At 29.4% G+C, this 16,138-nt stretch overlaps 2 protein-coding genes across 2 annotated transcripts in view; both read left to right on the forward strand.

Moving 5' to 3' along the window:
• Nucleotides 1-16,138, forward strand: part of LOC113367762 — an 83,008-nt gene that overhangs the window by 21,569 nt on the left and 45,301 nt on the right. The window lies entirely within an intron of this gene.
• Nucleotides 9,895-16,138, forward strand: part of LOC113367185 — a 103,502-nt gene continuing 97,258 nt past the window's right edge. The window contains exon 1 of the mRNA XM_026608814.1: nt 9,895-9,955. The gene's annotated coding sequence lies outside the window, so the exon portion shown is untranslated. The remainder of the gene's footprint in view (nt 9,956-16,138) is intronic.

Consider the following 16,138-nt stretch of genomic DNA (forward strand, 5'->3'; position numbering starts at 1 on the left):
CCTGTCAGGGGCGTAGCGTGCTTTGGCGGGGCCCCGTATCAAATGTTGTTCGGGGCCCCCCTCAAGAAAAATTTTTTTTTCACAAAGTATAAAAATACATTATGTTAAAAGAATATTTATTTATCATTCTAATTATTTATCTATCTAATTTTCTCTAATTTCCTGAATTTTTCACAAATGATTTCAGATATATTTCACTCTCCTTTTCCTTACCTTTTTTTGAAAAACTGACTTATTTAGTGATCTTTAAATTTTATAAAGTTTCTGTCTCTAAGAACATACAGGTCTGGTAGATATTTATGTCCTAAAGTATTTAGGTAATTTTTAATTAGTTTTAATTTTGAAATTTTTTTTAGCAGTTGCGATTTTAACTGTAAATTGTAATTAAGGGCAAAAAATGCATACTGTTATTTCGTTGGGAAAACTGGATGCAATCCTATTCCATTTATCATTGTACCTTAATAAAATAATTTTTTTAGATTTCTGTATTCAAACCTATTTCTAGAACTATCAATTGGTCATGATCATATGAGATATTTTACAATATTTCTTTACAGTAATTCAGTCGACAATTTTCCGGAAACGTTTATTAATTCTCGATTTCAAAAAGATAAATGTTACTACTTATGTCGCAAAGGTTTTGAAATCTTTGTTTGATTTGTGAAATTAATATATCTAAACAGCAATAGCATACATTGAAATAAGATTTCCGGCCTAAAATTCTCTCATCTTGTGATAATAACGCTTCATTATCCTTTGCATTTTGTTCTTTAAAATAGTTATTGCAATCCATCTTTTTTGCAAATTATTTGTACTTTTTCAACAAACTATTTCAATAAATTTTCATATGTTAATTCGCATAGTCTATCCTTTGATTACTTAATAAAATACTAGTTTTTTGTAAGTCATTATTCGCGTGTTGTAAAGTTTCAGAACAGAAACTTATATTTTTAAACAGCGAAGAAAGAAATCCGAGAATAATTTAGTTGATCATATTTATTAAAATCTAACTATTAAACTGACGCGTCATGCAGACAATTCAAGTAGTAACAACAACAAACAAAAAACGATATAAATATAAATATAAAAATTCCAAATTCCAATTTTTGATGAAGAATGTATAATCTGAATTAGTTTTATATATTTGTTAACTTATCGAATGTGGAAAAGCTTTACTAATTGAATTGATTTCTAGAGCTTGCAGAAATATTGCAGCAGAAATAAATTCTCTTAAAGCGTTAGCTTACAAGTTAAAGTTCAATATCTCTCGATAAAAAAGGAAATGCAAATTACGTTAAAATTATTAAATTTTTTGAAAAATTGTAGTTTTGCTTTCTGCTTGCGCTCGTTGGGGGCCCCCTTGGCTCGGGGGCCCCGTATTTTTGATACGGCTTATACGGCGGTAGTTACGCCCCTGTTGCCTGTCTACCAGTCTGCTAGTAAGCCGATGTCTACTGGTGTCATTTGCCTACCGTATATAAAAGATTTATATTTTTCGTGGAAAAAGTTGCGATACAACCCTTAATTCTATTTTTACACAAATTAAATCTAAGTTTAATTCTGACCTCCTCAGGAACTTGGTATATCAGATTAATTGCTCTAATTGCGAACTTTTTTATATCGGAGATACTAGCCAAAACCTGAGTAAACGCCTTCATCAATATAAAAATAACTCAAAAAATCCGAAGCAATTTAAGACGATGTTAACCGAGCATATTAATAATTTAAACCATAATATAGATTTTTCAACGCAAACATTTTGAAGAGAACGTAATTAAAAGAAGATTCGCTGAGGGGTTGTTTCTGCAATTGCATAACGACAGAGTCATAAACAAACGCTTTGACAATACGGCCCTAAACGAAACAAACACGTGGTTCCTTAATAGCGTGTCAAAATTTCTAAAAAAAGGATAAGATCCCATCGCTTTTTAAATTTCCTGTAAAATTTGAATACATGCTAGAAACTGCTTCAAGAAAAAATGTGACATTTCTATCTTAAACTCCGAACAGTAAATGCATAGTTTCGACAACTTGTTAAGTTATTCATGTTTATTTGTGTGTTTTGCTTTGTGATGTTAAAAAATATATATGTTATCAATGTGCACATACTCATACCATGGATTAATGATGGTTTCATATGCTATATTAAGATACAAAATTTTAAATTGGTTGCCACTGAATGAAAGCTAAGATGCTAGCCGAAACGTATGTATTTTAAATAAATTTCTGAAAACTCTCATACTATTTTGATTGATGTAACGCCCGACTTTTTAACTCAAATTAAACTTATATATATATATATATATATATATATTAGTATATATATATATATATATATATATATATATATATATATATATATATTGAAATATGTGAGTTTGGTGTTGATATATATTTTGATGAGTTATTTAGAATCGGGCAGTAACACCAAGTAAAGAAAAAAAACTAAAGTAGTTTTTAAATACTTTATTTATCCATACGTTTCGGTCTTCATCGAGACCGTCATTCAGTGGAAAAAGAATTAATTATACAAAAATACACTACACTATTACACTGTGATAACCAGGCTATTAATAATTGGAACATTTAAACTAAATAATTTTTTTTAGACAGTTTTTAGACGTTAGTCAATTTGTACACACTAGAATGTAAGCAATAATTGTCTAAAAAATTAATTAGTTTAAATGTTCCAATTATTAATAGCCTGGTTATCACAGTGTAATAGTGTAGTGTATTTTTGTATAATTAATTCTTTTTCCACTGAATGACGGTCTCGATGAAGACCGAAACGTATGGATAAATAAAGTATTTAAAAACTACTTTAGTTTTTTTTCTTTACTTGGTGTTACTGCCCGATTCTAAATAACTCATCAAAATATATATATATATATATATATATATATATATATATCCTCCATCCAGTTATCACCACCTAAGAGGTGTAAGTAATTCATCTGTAACGTGCTCCATCGTGCAGAAGAGCCCTCTCTCTCGCCTTTGATGATCGCAAGATTGTAATAGCTTCAAGTAGCTACAAAGTGAGCTGCGATAGCTCTCCGAGAACTTTTCAACACTCTTATAACTTTCATAATACACAACTTGTGTCATTCTGGAAAACAAGGCGGAGGAGGCACCACCGGAAAAATATGGAACGACGATAGATAAAAGTTTCATATTATATATATATATATATATATATATATATATATATATATATATACTAGCTGACCCGGCAAACGTTGTTTTGCTAAGTGTTATATATTCTAAACAATTTCTAGAGAATCAAAAATATTAATACTTTAAGTGCATAAGGATGTGTTGTTTGAATGCTATAAACTCCATTAGTTTGTCTATATCTTGTCAATACAATCAAACTGGAAGTTTTATACACTTTCTATAGAAAACATGGTATAATCCAATTCAAGTCATTTTTGGTCTTTCGACTTATTGATTACGTTTCAAGTTTTTCAGATTCTTTTTTGATTCTGGATTTTGTGTATAATTGTAAATAATACTACTGAGCTTATACAAAATTTTCAAATTTCTGCGAGGAGAGATAGAAAATGAATTAAGTATTTCTTCTTTATCCTACTTTTTGAAAAGTTTCAAGTAACATTCGATGAATTAAAGTAAATTTAATAAAAAGTATATATGTAGAGCAGGGCGAGGCACGAAGGTCCAATTTGACTTTGAGCAAATATTAATGATATTATATAAATCAAACTAATTATATCACAAAAAATGACATATTTCAAACGAATAATTACCTGACTACGTTCAGTAAAACTGTCAGCTACTTCATTATTGTAGAAAGGTGCTTTTTTGCTGTCTTTAAAAAATTTATTATTTAGACTTTTCTACCCTATAGGCGGAGTAACTTGTAACGGCCAGGTGGCAAACAGGTTCAATGTCTTATTTTATTTTTAAAGGTATTTTACAAAACAATTACATTTTTAACTAATGCTAAAAAACTACCAACAGAAGAAAATACTCTTATTATGGATTTTCAAAGATTACCGTTTATCTCCCGATAGCAAAGTCATAAGAATCAAAGTTATAGCTGGTTATACATCTTTTTCCCTCTACTTTCAAATATTGTTGTTAAACAATATTTATCTTATCTTTAGTGGTTTTTGACACATTGGTGTTCGACTTTTTTAACCCTGGACTTTCATATATTTCTATCTATTCTTCGATAAATTCTGGGAAATTATAACTGGGAAAATGTTATTCGACAAAATGTCCCCTTGATCAATACCAAATTTTGGTTCTGAATTTAAATAATGTAAATGAAAAATAACATAACCTAGAAAATGTTTTATAAATACCAATGAGTATATAATTATATAAATGAGATCTTTCAGAGCACCGTGTTTGAGAAAAATATGCCAAAAAGTGCATTTTCTTATTAACATTTCAAAAAAGTTGATATTTTGAGTCTCTAGTAACACTTGCGGCCCGTTTACTAACGATTTTGTATATAAATAAAACTACGAACAAATCTACTTACTACAATTTAATCATAATCTTATATATAAAAATGGAGCTCTCTTTCAAATGTCCGAATAAAACTCGAAAACGGCTGAATTGATTTGGCCAATCTCAGTCTTGAAAAATTCGTGCCAATCCAGAGAAAGTCCAAAAGGTGAGAAATTATTTTAAATCCGCGTAGAAACTTTACATTTTTAATTTGAAAATTTTTGTAGAAGCGTAATTTAAATAAAACAATGGACGGTGGCAATTTCGTGAAATGTCAAACGCTTTTGACAGATGATGTTCAATTACGTTTAATAGGATGTTCTGCGTAAATATTATTTAACTAGCTGACCCGGCAAACGTTGTTTTGCTAAATAAGGTATATTCTAAACCATTTCTAGAGAATCAAAAATATTAATACTTTAAGTGCATAAGGATGTGTTGTTAAGACCATCTCTGGATTGGCACGAATTTTTCAAGATTTAGACTGGCCAAATCGGTTCAGCCGTTTTAGAGTTTTACCAATTCATTTGATCGAGAGCTCCATTTTTATATATAAGATATATATAATATATATATATATATATATATATATATATACAAAATATTTTTCGTCCGAACTCATTAAAATATCGAGATGAGAAAATGTATTTTTGGAAAAATCCCATACACAGTGTTTGCCTTTATCGCAAGCATGCAGAGTATCGTATTTTCCGCTCGTGAATTTCATGCTGATACCTTTCACATATTTTAAATCTATTTATATAAAAATGTACACTCGTTATTTTGCAAATTATGAATAAAAATCTCGGTGGTTGCGTGTTTTTGACAGACACGTGCGCATCTCTAGTATCATCAGTCAAACGGTGGAGAGTAATGGAAAGTTTAAAATGATATGTTTAATGTATATATATATATATATATATATATATATTCTACTCGAATTTCTATTACAATAGTTTTCCGGTGGAGATCAAGTTCGTTCAGGCGTCTGTAATAACTTGAGCACCAGCTCAAGGCTTTTACAAGTATCAAATAAGTATAAAGTATTATATGATAAAGTTCATTTGTTGTTTCTCGACGTCTTTATTAAAGTTTCACACTCGAATTAATTAGCTAGATAACTTATACAAAGTTCTCGGGGAACGAGAATTTCATATACGCGCCTATAACTTTGGAGAAATATTGTACGTATAAATATATATATATATATATATATATATATATATATATATATATATATTTGGATACTTTAAGTATATATTGATAATTTTTGCAAATAAAGTCAGTAACATTTCTTTTATTAATGCTGTTTTTATCTAGTAGTATGAAAGCTGACTCCGCAAAACGTCTTTTTTATATATAAAAATGGAGCTCGATATTATGTTAGGTATGCTAAAACTCAAAAACGGCTAAACCGATTTGGTCAGCTTTAACCTTGAAATATTCGTGCCAATCCAGAGATTGTGCAAAGGGTGAAAAATTACTTCAAAACCGGGTAGAAACTTTACATTTTTAATTATTAAAAAATTTTTTTAGGAGCATGTATATATATATATATATATATATATACTTGTATGTATGTATGTACTACATCTTGGGTTCTGTTGCTAAATGCACTTGAGCTAATTAACCGACACTTCAAGTTAATTAAGTGTTGCATAATTGATTAGTTAGTGCAGGGTGCTCTTTAAGGATGCACCCTTTATAACTAATTGAATTTCATTTATTAACGAGACACATGTACAGAATTAGAAACAACGCACTTTTTAACAGAACTTTATTGAAAGATCTTTTTATAAATAGATAATGAAATAAATAAATGTAATTATTTGTATATATAGAAGGTAGAATCTTGGATTTGTAAATATTTTGTGGAGCTTCGAACAAAGAATTTAAACTAGTGGGTATTTTCGCCAGAGTGCTGTTTCAGGGTACTTTTGAATTTTTTTTTGTTAATGGTGAACCAAACTTGATTCATGTTGCCTCATTATTTTGTGTATATTATTAATTTTATAAAAATCTACTGGTTTCTACTTTTATTTACTCCTGTATTGTTTGTTTACATTTTATCAAGATCATGTTTCTTGACATTTATCCTGAAGATGGAACGTACCTATTTCCGAAACGTCGACAGTACATAAATAAAGAAATGGTTTTTTAAAAAACTTTTTTGTTTTTTATTGCTTTATGGATTCTTTATTCAAAGCTCTACAAAATGTTTACAAATTTAAGACTCTACGATCTAATATATATATATACTTTTATGTTTTTGCTTTACATTTATGTATTTATTTTGCAGTCAGCGAATTTTTGTTCTTTTATAAAAGTATCTCTATTATATCGTCGGGCAGAGTTTGAAAAACTTTTTCAAATATTTAATTGAAATTGCCATAAAAAATTAAATAATTTCTGCAAGTTGTAATTAATAATTACTCTCAATCTGGAGTTATTCAAAAGACAAATAATTTTTGTTCATATTAACCACAACTAAACTAAGTTTTTTGTATATTTTTCGCAAATATATTTAGATTTGCAATCAAAACATAAATGTTGTATATAAAAAGACGTTCTCGCCACCTGCCCTGGATAATCAATTTCTATAACATACGTATCTGCTGAAATCATTAATATTATTATAATCACTATAAGTTTCATAATAACGCCAATTTTTTTAACGACTGTTATATAGTTTCGAGAGTTTTGCGTTATATGTATGAGATACGTTTAGAGTAAATCTAAATTTTCGGAAGTTTTTATTAAAAACTATATCAATAGTTGTAGACGGAATTATAGTAGATAAGTTCAAATATATCATATGTAAATTTCAATAATAAAATACGTAAAGTGTGTCCTGAAAAAATTATCGAAACTATTATATAATTCCTTAAAAAATGTACTTGTAAGGCGTAACGTACGTCCATGAGGTACTTTTGGGGAAAAATTTAATTTTTTGGAAAATTTTGTTAAAAACTATATTAATATTAGTGATTATAATAATTGTGGGCACATTGAAGTATAACATATTTGAATTACAATATTATAATACACAAAGTATGGCTTGTACGAATTTTCTAAACTATTATATAAATTCTATAAAACATGTACCAGTAATGCAGTGCCTAACATCCATGAGGTACTTTTGGGAAAAAATGTAAACTTTTGGAAAAATTTGTTAAAAATTAGTATAAGTGTGTTTCATTCTCTTCTTCATCAACCTTCGAAGCACGAAGATCTCAATTAATATATATTAAAAATAATACACCGGTTAATACCGGTTTTTGGGAGAAATGCTACTCGAAAATCGATTCTTTTTAATGTCGGTTTTTTTAGTACAGTCCTTACATCTTGATCATATATAATATCTAAAACTACACTTTACTTCTTTGTCATTGTTTAACAAATGTTTTCAACATCTGCGGTACCCTATCTTTTTTTTTTCATTTTTCTCTCGTCCCTGTGCTACAGCTACAGCTCCCGATGCATTGAACTACAGCTCCGGCTACGAGCTGGGTTTATCATTTTTGTGTCTTCTGTCTAGTGTTTAGTGACTAGTGTCTAGTAGTAGTGTCTAGTGTCTGGTCTTGTTGTTCGGGTTTATCCACCGATGCGGCGGCGATGGAGAGTCGACGGTGGAGAGTCGACGGCCGAAGCGCAGACAAAAGATGTTTTTATGAGATGCTTTCAAAGCGAAAATATTTCAACGGCAAATAAAGGATGGACGAGATATGGGCGAGTTGTTTTTGCCTCTATTGAAACTATGGATAAATAGATTCGTATATAGATACATGCAAATATATGTGTATTATTGGTGCTTTGTTTGCAGGATCGGTCATCGTACTTTGTAGAGAATGCAATACCGATATACCAAATTACCGAATTACCGGTAAACCGTCCGATTTTTTGGCGGCGCATGAACAGCTATATCTTCAAGTGATTCTATAAGATAAACAAATGTCAAATATTATCTCAACTCGCCGTTAAACCGAATATTTATTGCTTTACAAAGGGCTTCATATCGTGTTACTAATAAATAGAATTGGACTGATAAATAATGACGTTTGTTTCATCTTTTGTAAAAATGTAACGGTTTTTTAAGTGATATTTGCGCCAAATATTTTATATCATACAGATTACCCCTGCGTAATCTTATACATAATAATTATGGCAATAACTAAATATTTTTGCTTCTTATTACAATTATAAAATATTATTTTTCGAAAACGTTTCGAAGTTTGAAAATATTATAGAAGCATCGCATTATTTTAAATAGTATTGTTATTTAACAATTATAGTAACTTATTATTTATCTCGACAAAGAATCCGATCTTAAATTAGTGTAGAAAAATTATTTTTTTAAAATATTGGAGATTATGCTAATTTAACACATCGGATACAGACAATACACTTATTATAATAATGTAATATGATCTTTTATGAGTTTTCGGTCTTTCTTACTCATAAGTTTGTTTTTGGTGAAAAGTACTCAATATACTTGATAGCGATAATGAATTTATTAAGTTGCATATACTTTTGTTAAATTATTATTTAAAAAAATAAACGTATTATTTTATTTTATTGTTTAGTTGAATATAGTTGTAGTTGTATATATTCCTTTTTTAGTTTGTACTAGTAACTTTCAATGTTGTTTAAAAAAAAATGCCATTTGGCGGTCAAAAATGATCATTAGACATATGCACATCAAATTATCAGATATTTTATAGAGATTTTAACAATAAGTATAAATTTCGTTTACATTCCTATGGGTTCCGTACCAGTGTTTATCCGTTAGACGGCAACGCGGCGCTTACGCGCTTCGATATTTCGTCTCTATGCAGTTAAAGCAGTACGATTGCTTTGAAAAAAGTTCAGAATTTCCAAAATATTTCAAAATACACTTTTCTTCAAAAAGTCTTTTTATCAAAAAAAAAGTAAATTTTTGTCAAAAATTTATAGTTTTTTAAAAATATAATTTTTCAGAGTAAATTTTTTTCAAAAATGTTAATATTTAAAAAAAAAAGAATTTGGTACGGGAAGTTCCAGCAATTTGCCTTAAGGCACGATGCCATGCGCCCCACTAGTTTTGATTTTATTATAAAAATTCAGGTAGACTATGATACAATCCTCTCAAAGAATTATGTAATAAATAAAAAAACAAAGTTTTTCCTCGGATTCAAAAGTTTTCTTGGAGCAATCTACGAAAACACAGTCCCTGGGAACACTTTGCAAAATTATGTGGAAACTTGTATAAAAAATACAATACCAGTTTTAGTATTTTATACATACCATCAGTGTGTATGATACAATAATTGTTTCATAATGAAAGTTTATAAGAAGCTTTCTTAATTCTTTCTTAATAAAATACTTTGGTGTTTTTAATATATTTGTGTTTTTATTTGCAGATAAAACGAATTAAAAGGTAGAGTCATCTATGGATCATAAACTGCAACGACTTGGGATGAAAATGGTGCATCAATAGGTAAGTTTTGATATAAATTTATATATATATATATATATATATATATATATATATATATGTGTGTATAAATGTATATCTAGTATGTATAAGACGTCACGGGGTGTTTGTCTCATAGCCGAAAGAATAAAAGTAATAAAAAGTTCCAAATAAAAAATTATTACATTCCATATATCGCCTCCCGTGTAAGTACTTCACAAAAATAGGGGAAAACTTTTAGATTATATATATACATATATATATATATATATATATATATATATACAAAGAGAATATTTCATCTTTTCACTTCTATTTCCAATTCCTTATTATATAATAACTATATGATAACTTACCTCAAACGGTTCGTTTGAAGCGACTTAGCATGTTGCAAACTTAGGCAATTAATAATGAATTTAAACCAAAAGTCCCGTTCGCATAAATCTTACCTAACAGTTATAATAATTTAAATCTTGTTACGGAACTTTCCAAATGGATGAGAAGTCTCCAGCTCCACCACATGTGAGGACAGAACTTTGGTTTTGGCTTTCAAGTTTCCTTATCTCTATCTATGTTGAAGAGGCGAATTATTTTTCTCCAGCAGATTGGTTCAATTTTAATTTATATGCTAATCAAAATGTCTTTCTTGTCGTCGAGAATTTTCATGTCTTGTTGATGAACTGTGTGACTTTTAACAATTTGGAGTTAGTTAAAAGTCAGTCAATGTAGATTTTGGCGGGTAAAGGAAACGGCGGAGAGGTAGAAGGTTTTCATAGGACGGTAGTCTGTGATAAATTAAAACTAGTGTAACCGCCTAAAAAAAGGTAATTTTCGGAAATTTATATTAAAAAAACTACTTTAGCAATCATTTCAAAATTATAGGAATATATTTATACATGTTTTAAGAATACATAGTAAAATTTTTGAAGAAAACAATTAAATATTTTTTAAGTTATCGTCGATCTCCAACGGCGCGACAAGAAAGGCCCTTCACTGCTGCAGTGATTCCGGCCTTCTACGTGGATGAAATTTAAAAAAAAAAAAATTTCGTTAAACTAGATAATATTGTCTGTAAAATGAACTACGATGAAGAAAAAAATAAAAAATTGACAGAATGACGGCGTTTTTTAAAAAAAAAGTCGAATTTTACCCAAAATTTTGGTCGTTTTTGGACTGCCAAAATTTGATTTTTGATCCGATCAAAAAATCGATTCGTTATTGTACGGAGAACTATATATAGAACAAGTACCTCCGAAAAAATTTGAAAGTGATCGGATCATTTATTTTTGAGTAATCGCTGCAGAAAATTCGGAAAATACTGTTTCGAGAAAAACGCGTTCAAAGATTAAATGATCGTTATACTATATACTATATATATATACTCTTTAAATGGGTGTGACTCATAAACTATTTAGGATATCGATTTAAAATTTTGGTATGTTATTTCTAAAGGTATAAACTATCGAAATATGGAAAAATTGAAAATTCGATTTTTTGAAAATTTCACACTAGTTGTGCCCCTTAAGGCAACTTTCCGTACCAGAATTAGATATTCGAGGGAAAAAAATCAACAATCAATAAATATTGATCAATTACTAATAACAATTGTTTTAAACATTTTCAAATAGATACTTATAATCTCTATATATTTCATTGTTCATAAAATATACAGTGACAATCTTATCGTTCAAAGCACTTGAGAATGGTTACATTAGCAAGAGGTGGCGAATGAATCCATCTGAGGATATATTTCTTACGATTAGAATAACGCATTTGAAATATATACATTTTCAACCTTAATTTTAAATTTGAAATTTATATTTGAAGTATAAAACTTTGTATATTTTTGAAAATAAATATGAATAATAATGAAAATAATGAATAATAAATTTTGAAATTTGCTTGAACCGTATAAGTAAACTTTAAAAATTAACAATCTTGGTACGGTACCCAACAAAATTGTAACATAATTGGTACTTAAAATTTTCATCAAATATCTGATAATTTGATGTGCATATGTCTAATGTTCATTTTTGACCTTCAAATATTAATTTTTTTTCACTTTTTCTTCTTCATCTCCGAAACCGCTAGACCTGCCTTACCAAAAATTACATCAATACAAGTAAAATGTTTTTTGAATCATTCAAATCGGGTACTCCGTTCTCTCAAAAACAGAATTGCAATTTTTGCAGTTTTTGTCCCGCAACTCCAAAACGACTGGACGTGCCTTAAAGTTAAAATTATTTATTTGAAATAAATGAGCTTTATAATTTGGCTAGAATAAGAAATAAAATCAGGATTATTCCCAATATTCAAAAAAATGTATATTTTTTGAAAATTAAATAGAAAAAAAAATAATTTTGACATAAAAAATCCCAAAAATAATCGTTTTGTCAACACAAGCGGAAAGTTTTTTGAATAATTTAAATCGGATGCTTAGTACTCTTAAAAAATGTTATTTTTTGCACATTTAGCTCTGTGTCTCCTAAACAGCTGGACTTGCCTTTGCCAAAAACTAATCAGCACATCTCCCTATCATAACAATTTAAATGTTTTTTGAATCATTCAAATCGGGTACTCCGTTCTCTCAAAAACTGAATTACCGTTTTTTGCACTTTTTACTGTGCATCTTCAAAACGGCTCGGCCTGCCTTTGGCAAAAACTAATGAGCCTATCTCTTCATCAGTAGAAATTGAATGTTCAAATCGATTGACATGTGCTCTCAAAATCGTCGCCGATGAAAATTTGTATCCGCCCATACATACATACATAAACACACACCTCGATTTTGCCAAAATGTTCATAAACCTTTGAAAAGTAAAGACATGTAAAAATCTTCTTAGTCAACAAAACTTATTCAAGCAGATTTAGAATGAAAGACCTTATCTCATATTTCTTAGAATTATATAAACTGTATTGCAAAGTTAAAATTTAACGTGTAAGTTATAAATATTTTACTACCATTTGCTTTCCCGCAGCGCCCTGTCTATTAATTTTGGATGTTTAGATTTGTAAATGGGATTTAAATTCGCTAAACTTTCGGATTTAATTAAAATACTTTTACCCCGAGACAAGGGGACGACAGGCGTGCGTTTTCGAGGGCCAGAATCCGGTGGAGGAATCCCCGTCGTGTTGACTAATGTGTTATAATAAAACAATTTGGTGAAATGTATCTGGGAAGGAAGAAATAGACCTTTACATGAATTATTGAAGTAAAACTTCTTTAGACGCGACATGGGTGTAAATCCGTACAAATGCAACGGAAATTGTTACGCTAAGCTGAAGTGAGAGTCATTCGCTTTCGATGATATGATTTCTATAGGGGATTTTATACGTGCGTACGTCACCGAAAGCGTGAAGCATATTGTTCAAATTTCCGGTGTTATGTCAAAATAGTAGTATAAATCGTTCGTGAGTTAATAAAAATGTCAGGATCGAAAGAATATTTTATCCCGTCCCCCATAAATAATTGTAGTGCAAATAATCGCAAATAATGAAACATATGCAAAATCTGCGCTGCGTAAGAAATGTAAGTTTATTCAAGTAATTTGTATTATTCGAGTTTTTCGAGGTTACTATATATACCTTTGAGGTTATTACTAAAATGGAAAATTTTATTTTCATTTTTATAGGCAAGACAGATACTACAGTTGCTCAAAGAATGAAACTGTATCGCCAGTCAGTTACTGCCAATTTATTAGAAAAACTTGAGCCAGGTATCAATTTAGATGTTACTGTCAACACCATTGACATAAGGAAGAATCTTTTTTTGCTGTTTGACTCCTGTAAAACGCTACAACTATTCACATTAAACATATTATTCTGTTATCTTTTTAGCTGAAAGTAATGCTGTAAATTTTTCTGATACAGATTTCATGATTCTGCATATAATGTGACTAATAATGTGACAAGAACTGATCTTTTGCAAGAGTCAAATGAAGTATTTGAACTTCCATATAAAGACTTCAATTTGTTTAGGAATGCACGAAAATTGTTTGAAAAACAATTTACAAATGATAGCTTTGGCTATTTATGTTTTGTGTGTGATCGACTTTGGTTTCAAAGTGACTTAAAAATATCAAATGATGCTCAAAAACAAATTCTTAATAATGGCTTTCTGAATATTGATTCAAATAATCAGGTTGGATGTCAAACTTGTCGAAAGGTATTAAATTCGGGTAAAATTCCCACTTTGTTTAAATTTAACGGGTTTGTATTTCCACCTATACCAAATTATCTACCTAAACTAGATACTGTATCTGAAAGGTTAATTTCACCAAGGTTGTGTTTCGTGCAAATTAGACGATTGCGACATGCAAATGGACAATTTGGAATATTTGGACAAATTATAAATGTGCCTGTTGATGTTAATAATATGGTTAATTTATTACTTCGTAATATTGATGATGATCATTGCATTAACGTTCACATAAAAAAGAAAATGATTCATAGATCGAGCTATGTCCAAGGCTTGATAAATAAAACAAATATAAAAGTATGGCTTCAATTTTTTAGGCAAGACAGATATTACAGCTGTACAAAGAATGAGATTATATCGCCAGCGAAAAAGTAAAAAAACTACAAGCAGTCAATGAATGTATGTTAATTTTAATTACATGAAGTTCTTCAAACACAATTGTTACATAATGAGTGAAGTTGCAAAAACTATATTTGTTTAGGCGTTGTTTAACATAATCCACTGTGTGAACGAATATTATAGAACTTATTAATCAGCAATTACTTTAAACCGATCATGTCATATTTAAAGTAGGACTTTGATTACATTATTGTTTGTAAATATTATATATATCTTTAATGCAGTTATAAATATATAATTCATAATTTATCAATATATAAATGTGTATAATGATTGACGACACTAATAAACGTGTGCATCACGAGTGTTACCACATTACTAATAAACATTATTCAAAATTGTTATATGATGTATGTATTTTTACTTAACTTAAATTTGCTACTTTGTAAAGTAGCAAATAAGTTTTACTTCAATCTCGTGTGATCCTTACGCGCACTCTTTTTTTTATATCTAGTCTTTTACCACTATATTCTATTTTTCCCTGTCGTTTTTCTTTTACACTGTCGCTTCTGGAGAATTAACGACTCGCATTTATTGCAACCATTGTCACGTAACGACTCGGAAAACGGATGCAGCATCGACTGTATAGATCGAACTATCGACTCGATCGATCACTTTGTAGACGACGATTGACAACCTGATTTACAGCGGAATTTAATTCCGATTTTATGTTTTTGCTCGAAACAATCAGGAGAGATTGAGAGAGAATAGTTGTCCTGGGGCAAGGTAGAAGGTGGAATTAAAACTGTGTTTTTATTTTTCATGTAATTTATAGCAATCGGAAGAAAGTAGAAAATGAAATTTTTTATATGTCTTTATGTTTCAAAGATTTCTTAACATTTTGGCATATCTTTAGACGAAATGAATGGAATAACTAGTTGGTTTGGTATTTAGCCTTGAGGCAAGTTATATGAACTTCCCGCTATGTGTGAATAATCGACTTAATCAATAAAAATTAAATTAATTTATGAGTGATTAAAGTATTCCGAGTGGATTTATTACATATAATTGAACACGAACGAACACTTTGACTCGGAGTATTTTCTAACAGCAAATTTTCAAAAATTAACAATTATTATATTTGAACCAGTTTCCATAGGACTTTAATGGCTCAGTACTCGTATGTTCATTGAAACCAAGAACTCTATCGTTATACCAAGTAAGTCGTCTATTTTTAATTTTAACAAACATCAAAAAAACTACTCTTTTTCTAAAATTTGGTGAATTTTTAAAATTAAACTACTTGCCGTACGGGCGTAATATTTCAATAAGTTCTATAAGACCATGATATATATCGCCAAAAAAAGTTCCATGAAAATCGGCTTCAATTTTTGTTTCAACAGTTTATTATAAGTAAACGGCTCGGTAGATTTTCACCTAATCAGTATCATTCCTAACTAATATCTTTCGAACAGTTTTTGATTTTTTAAAATCGATTCGGTAGAATCAGCTTAAATGTGGACGAAAAGTTTAACACTTTTTTCCAAATTACAAAGAAACGGCTCGGCCGATCGTCGCACAAAACTGAGAAACGATAATCCTCATCGAGATACATCAAATGGTTTTTAAATTAAAAATGCTAAAAAGACCATACTAATTTTTGCAAACTT

Source organism: Ctenocephalides felis, unplaced genomic scaffold (genome assembly GCF_003426905.1).
Source record: "Ctenocephalides felis isolate EL2017-DRISC unplaced genomic scaffold, ASM342690v1 CF-g0.4_SCAFFOLD_01170, whole genome shotgun sequence".
NCBI classification, from domain to species: Eukaryota; Metazoa; Arthropoda; class Insecta; order Siphonaptera; family Pulicidae; genus Ctenocephalides; species Ctenocephalides felis.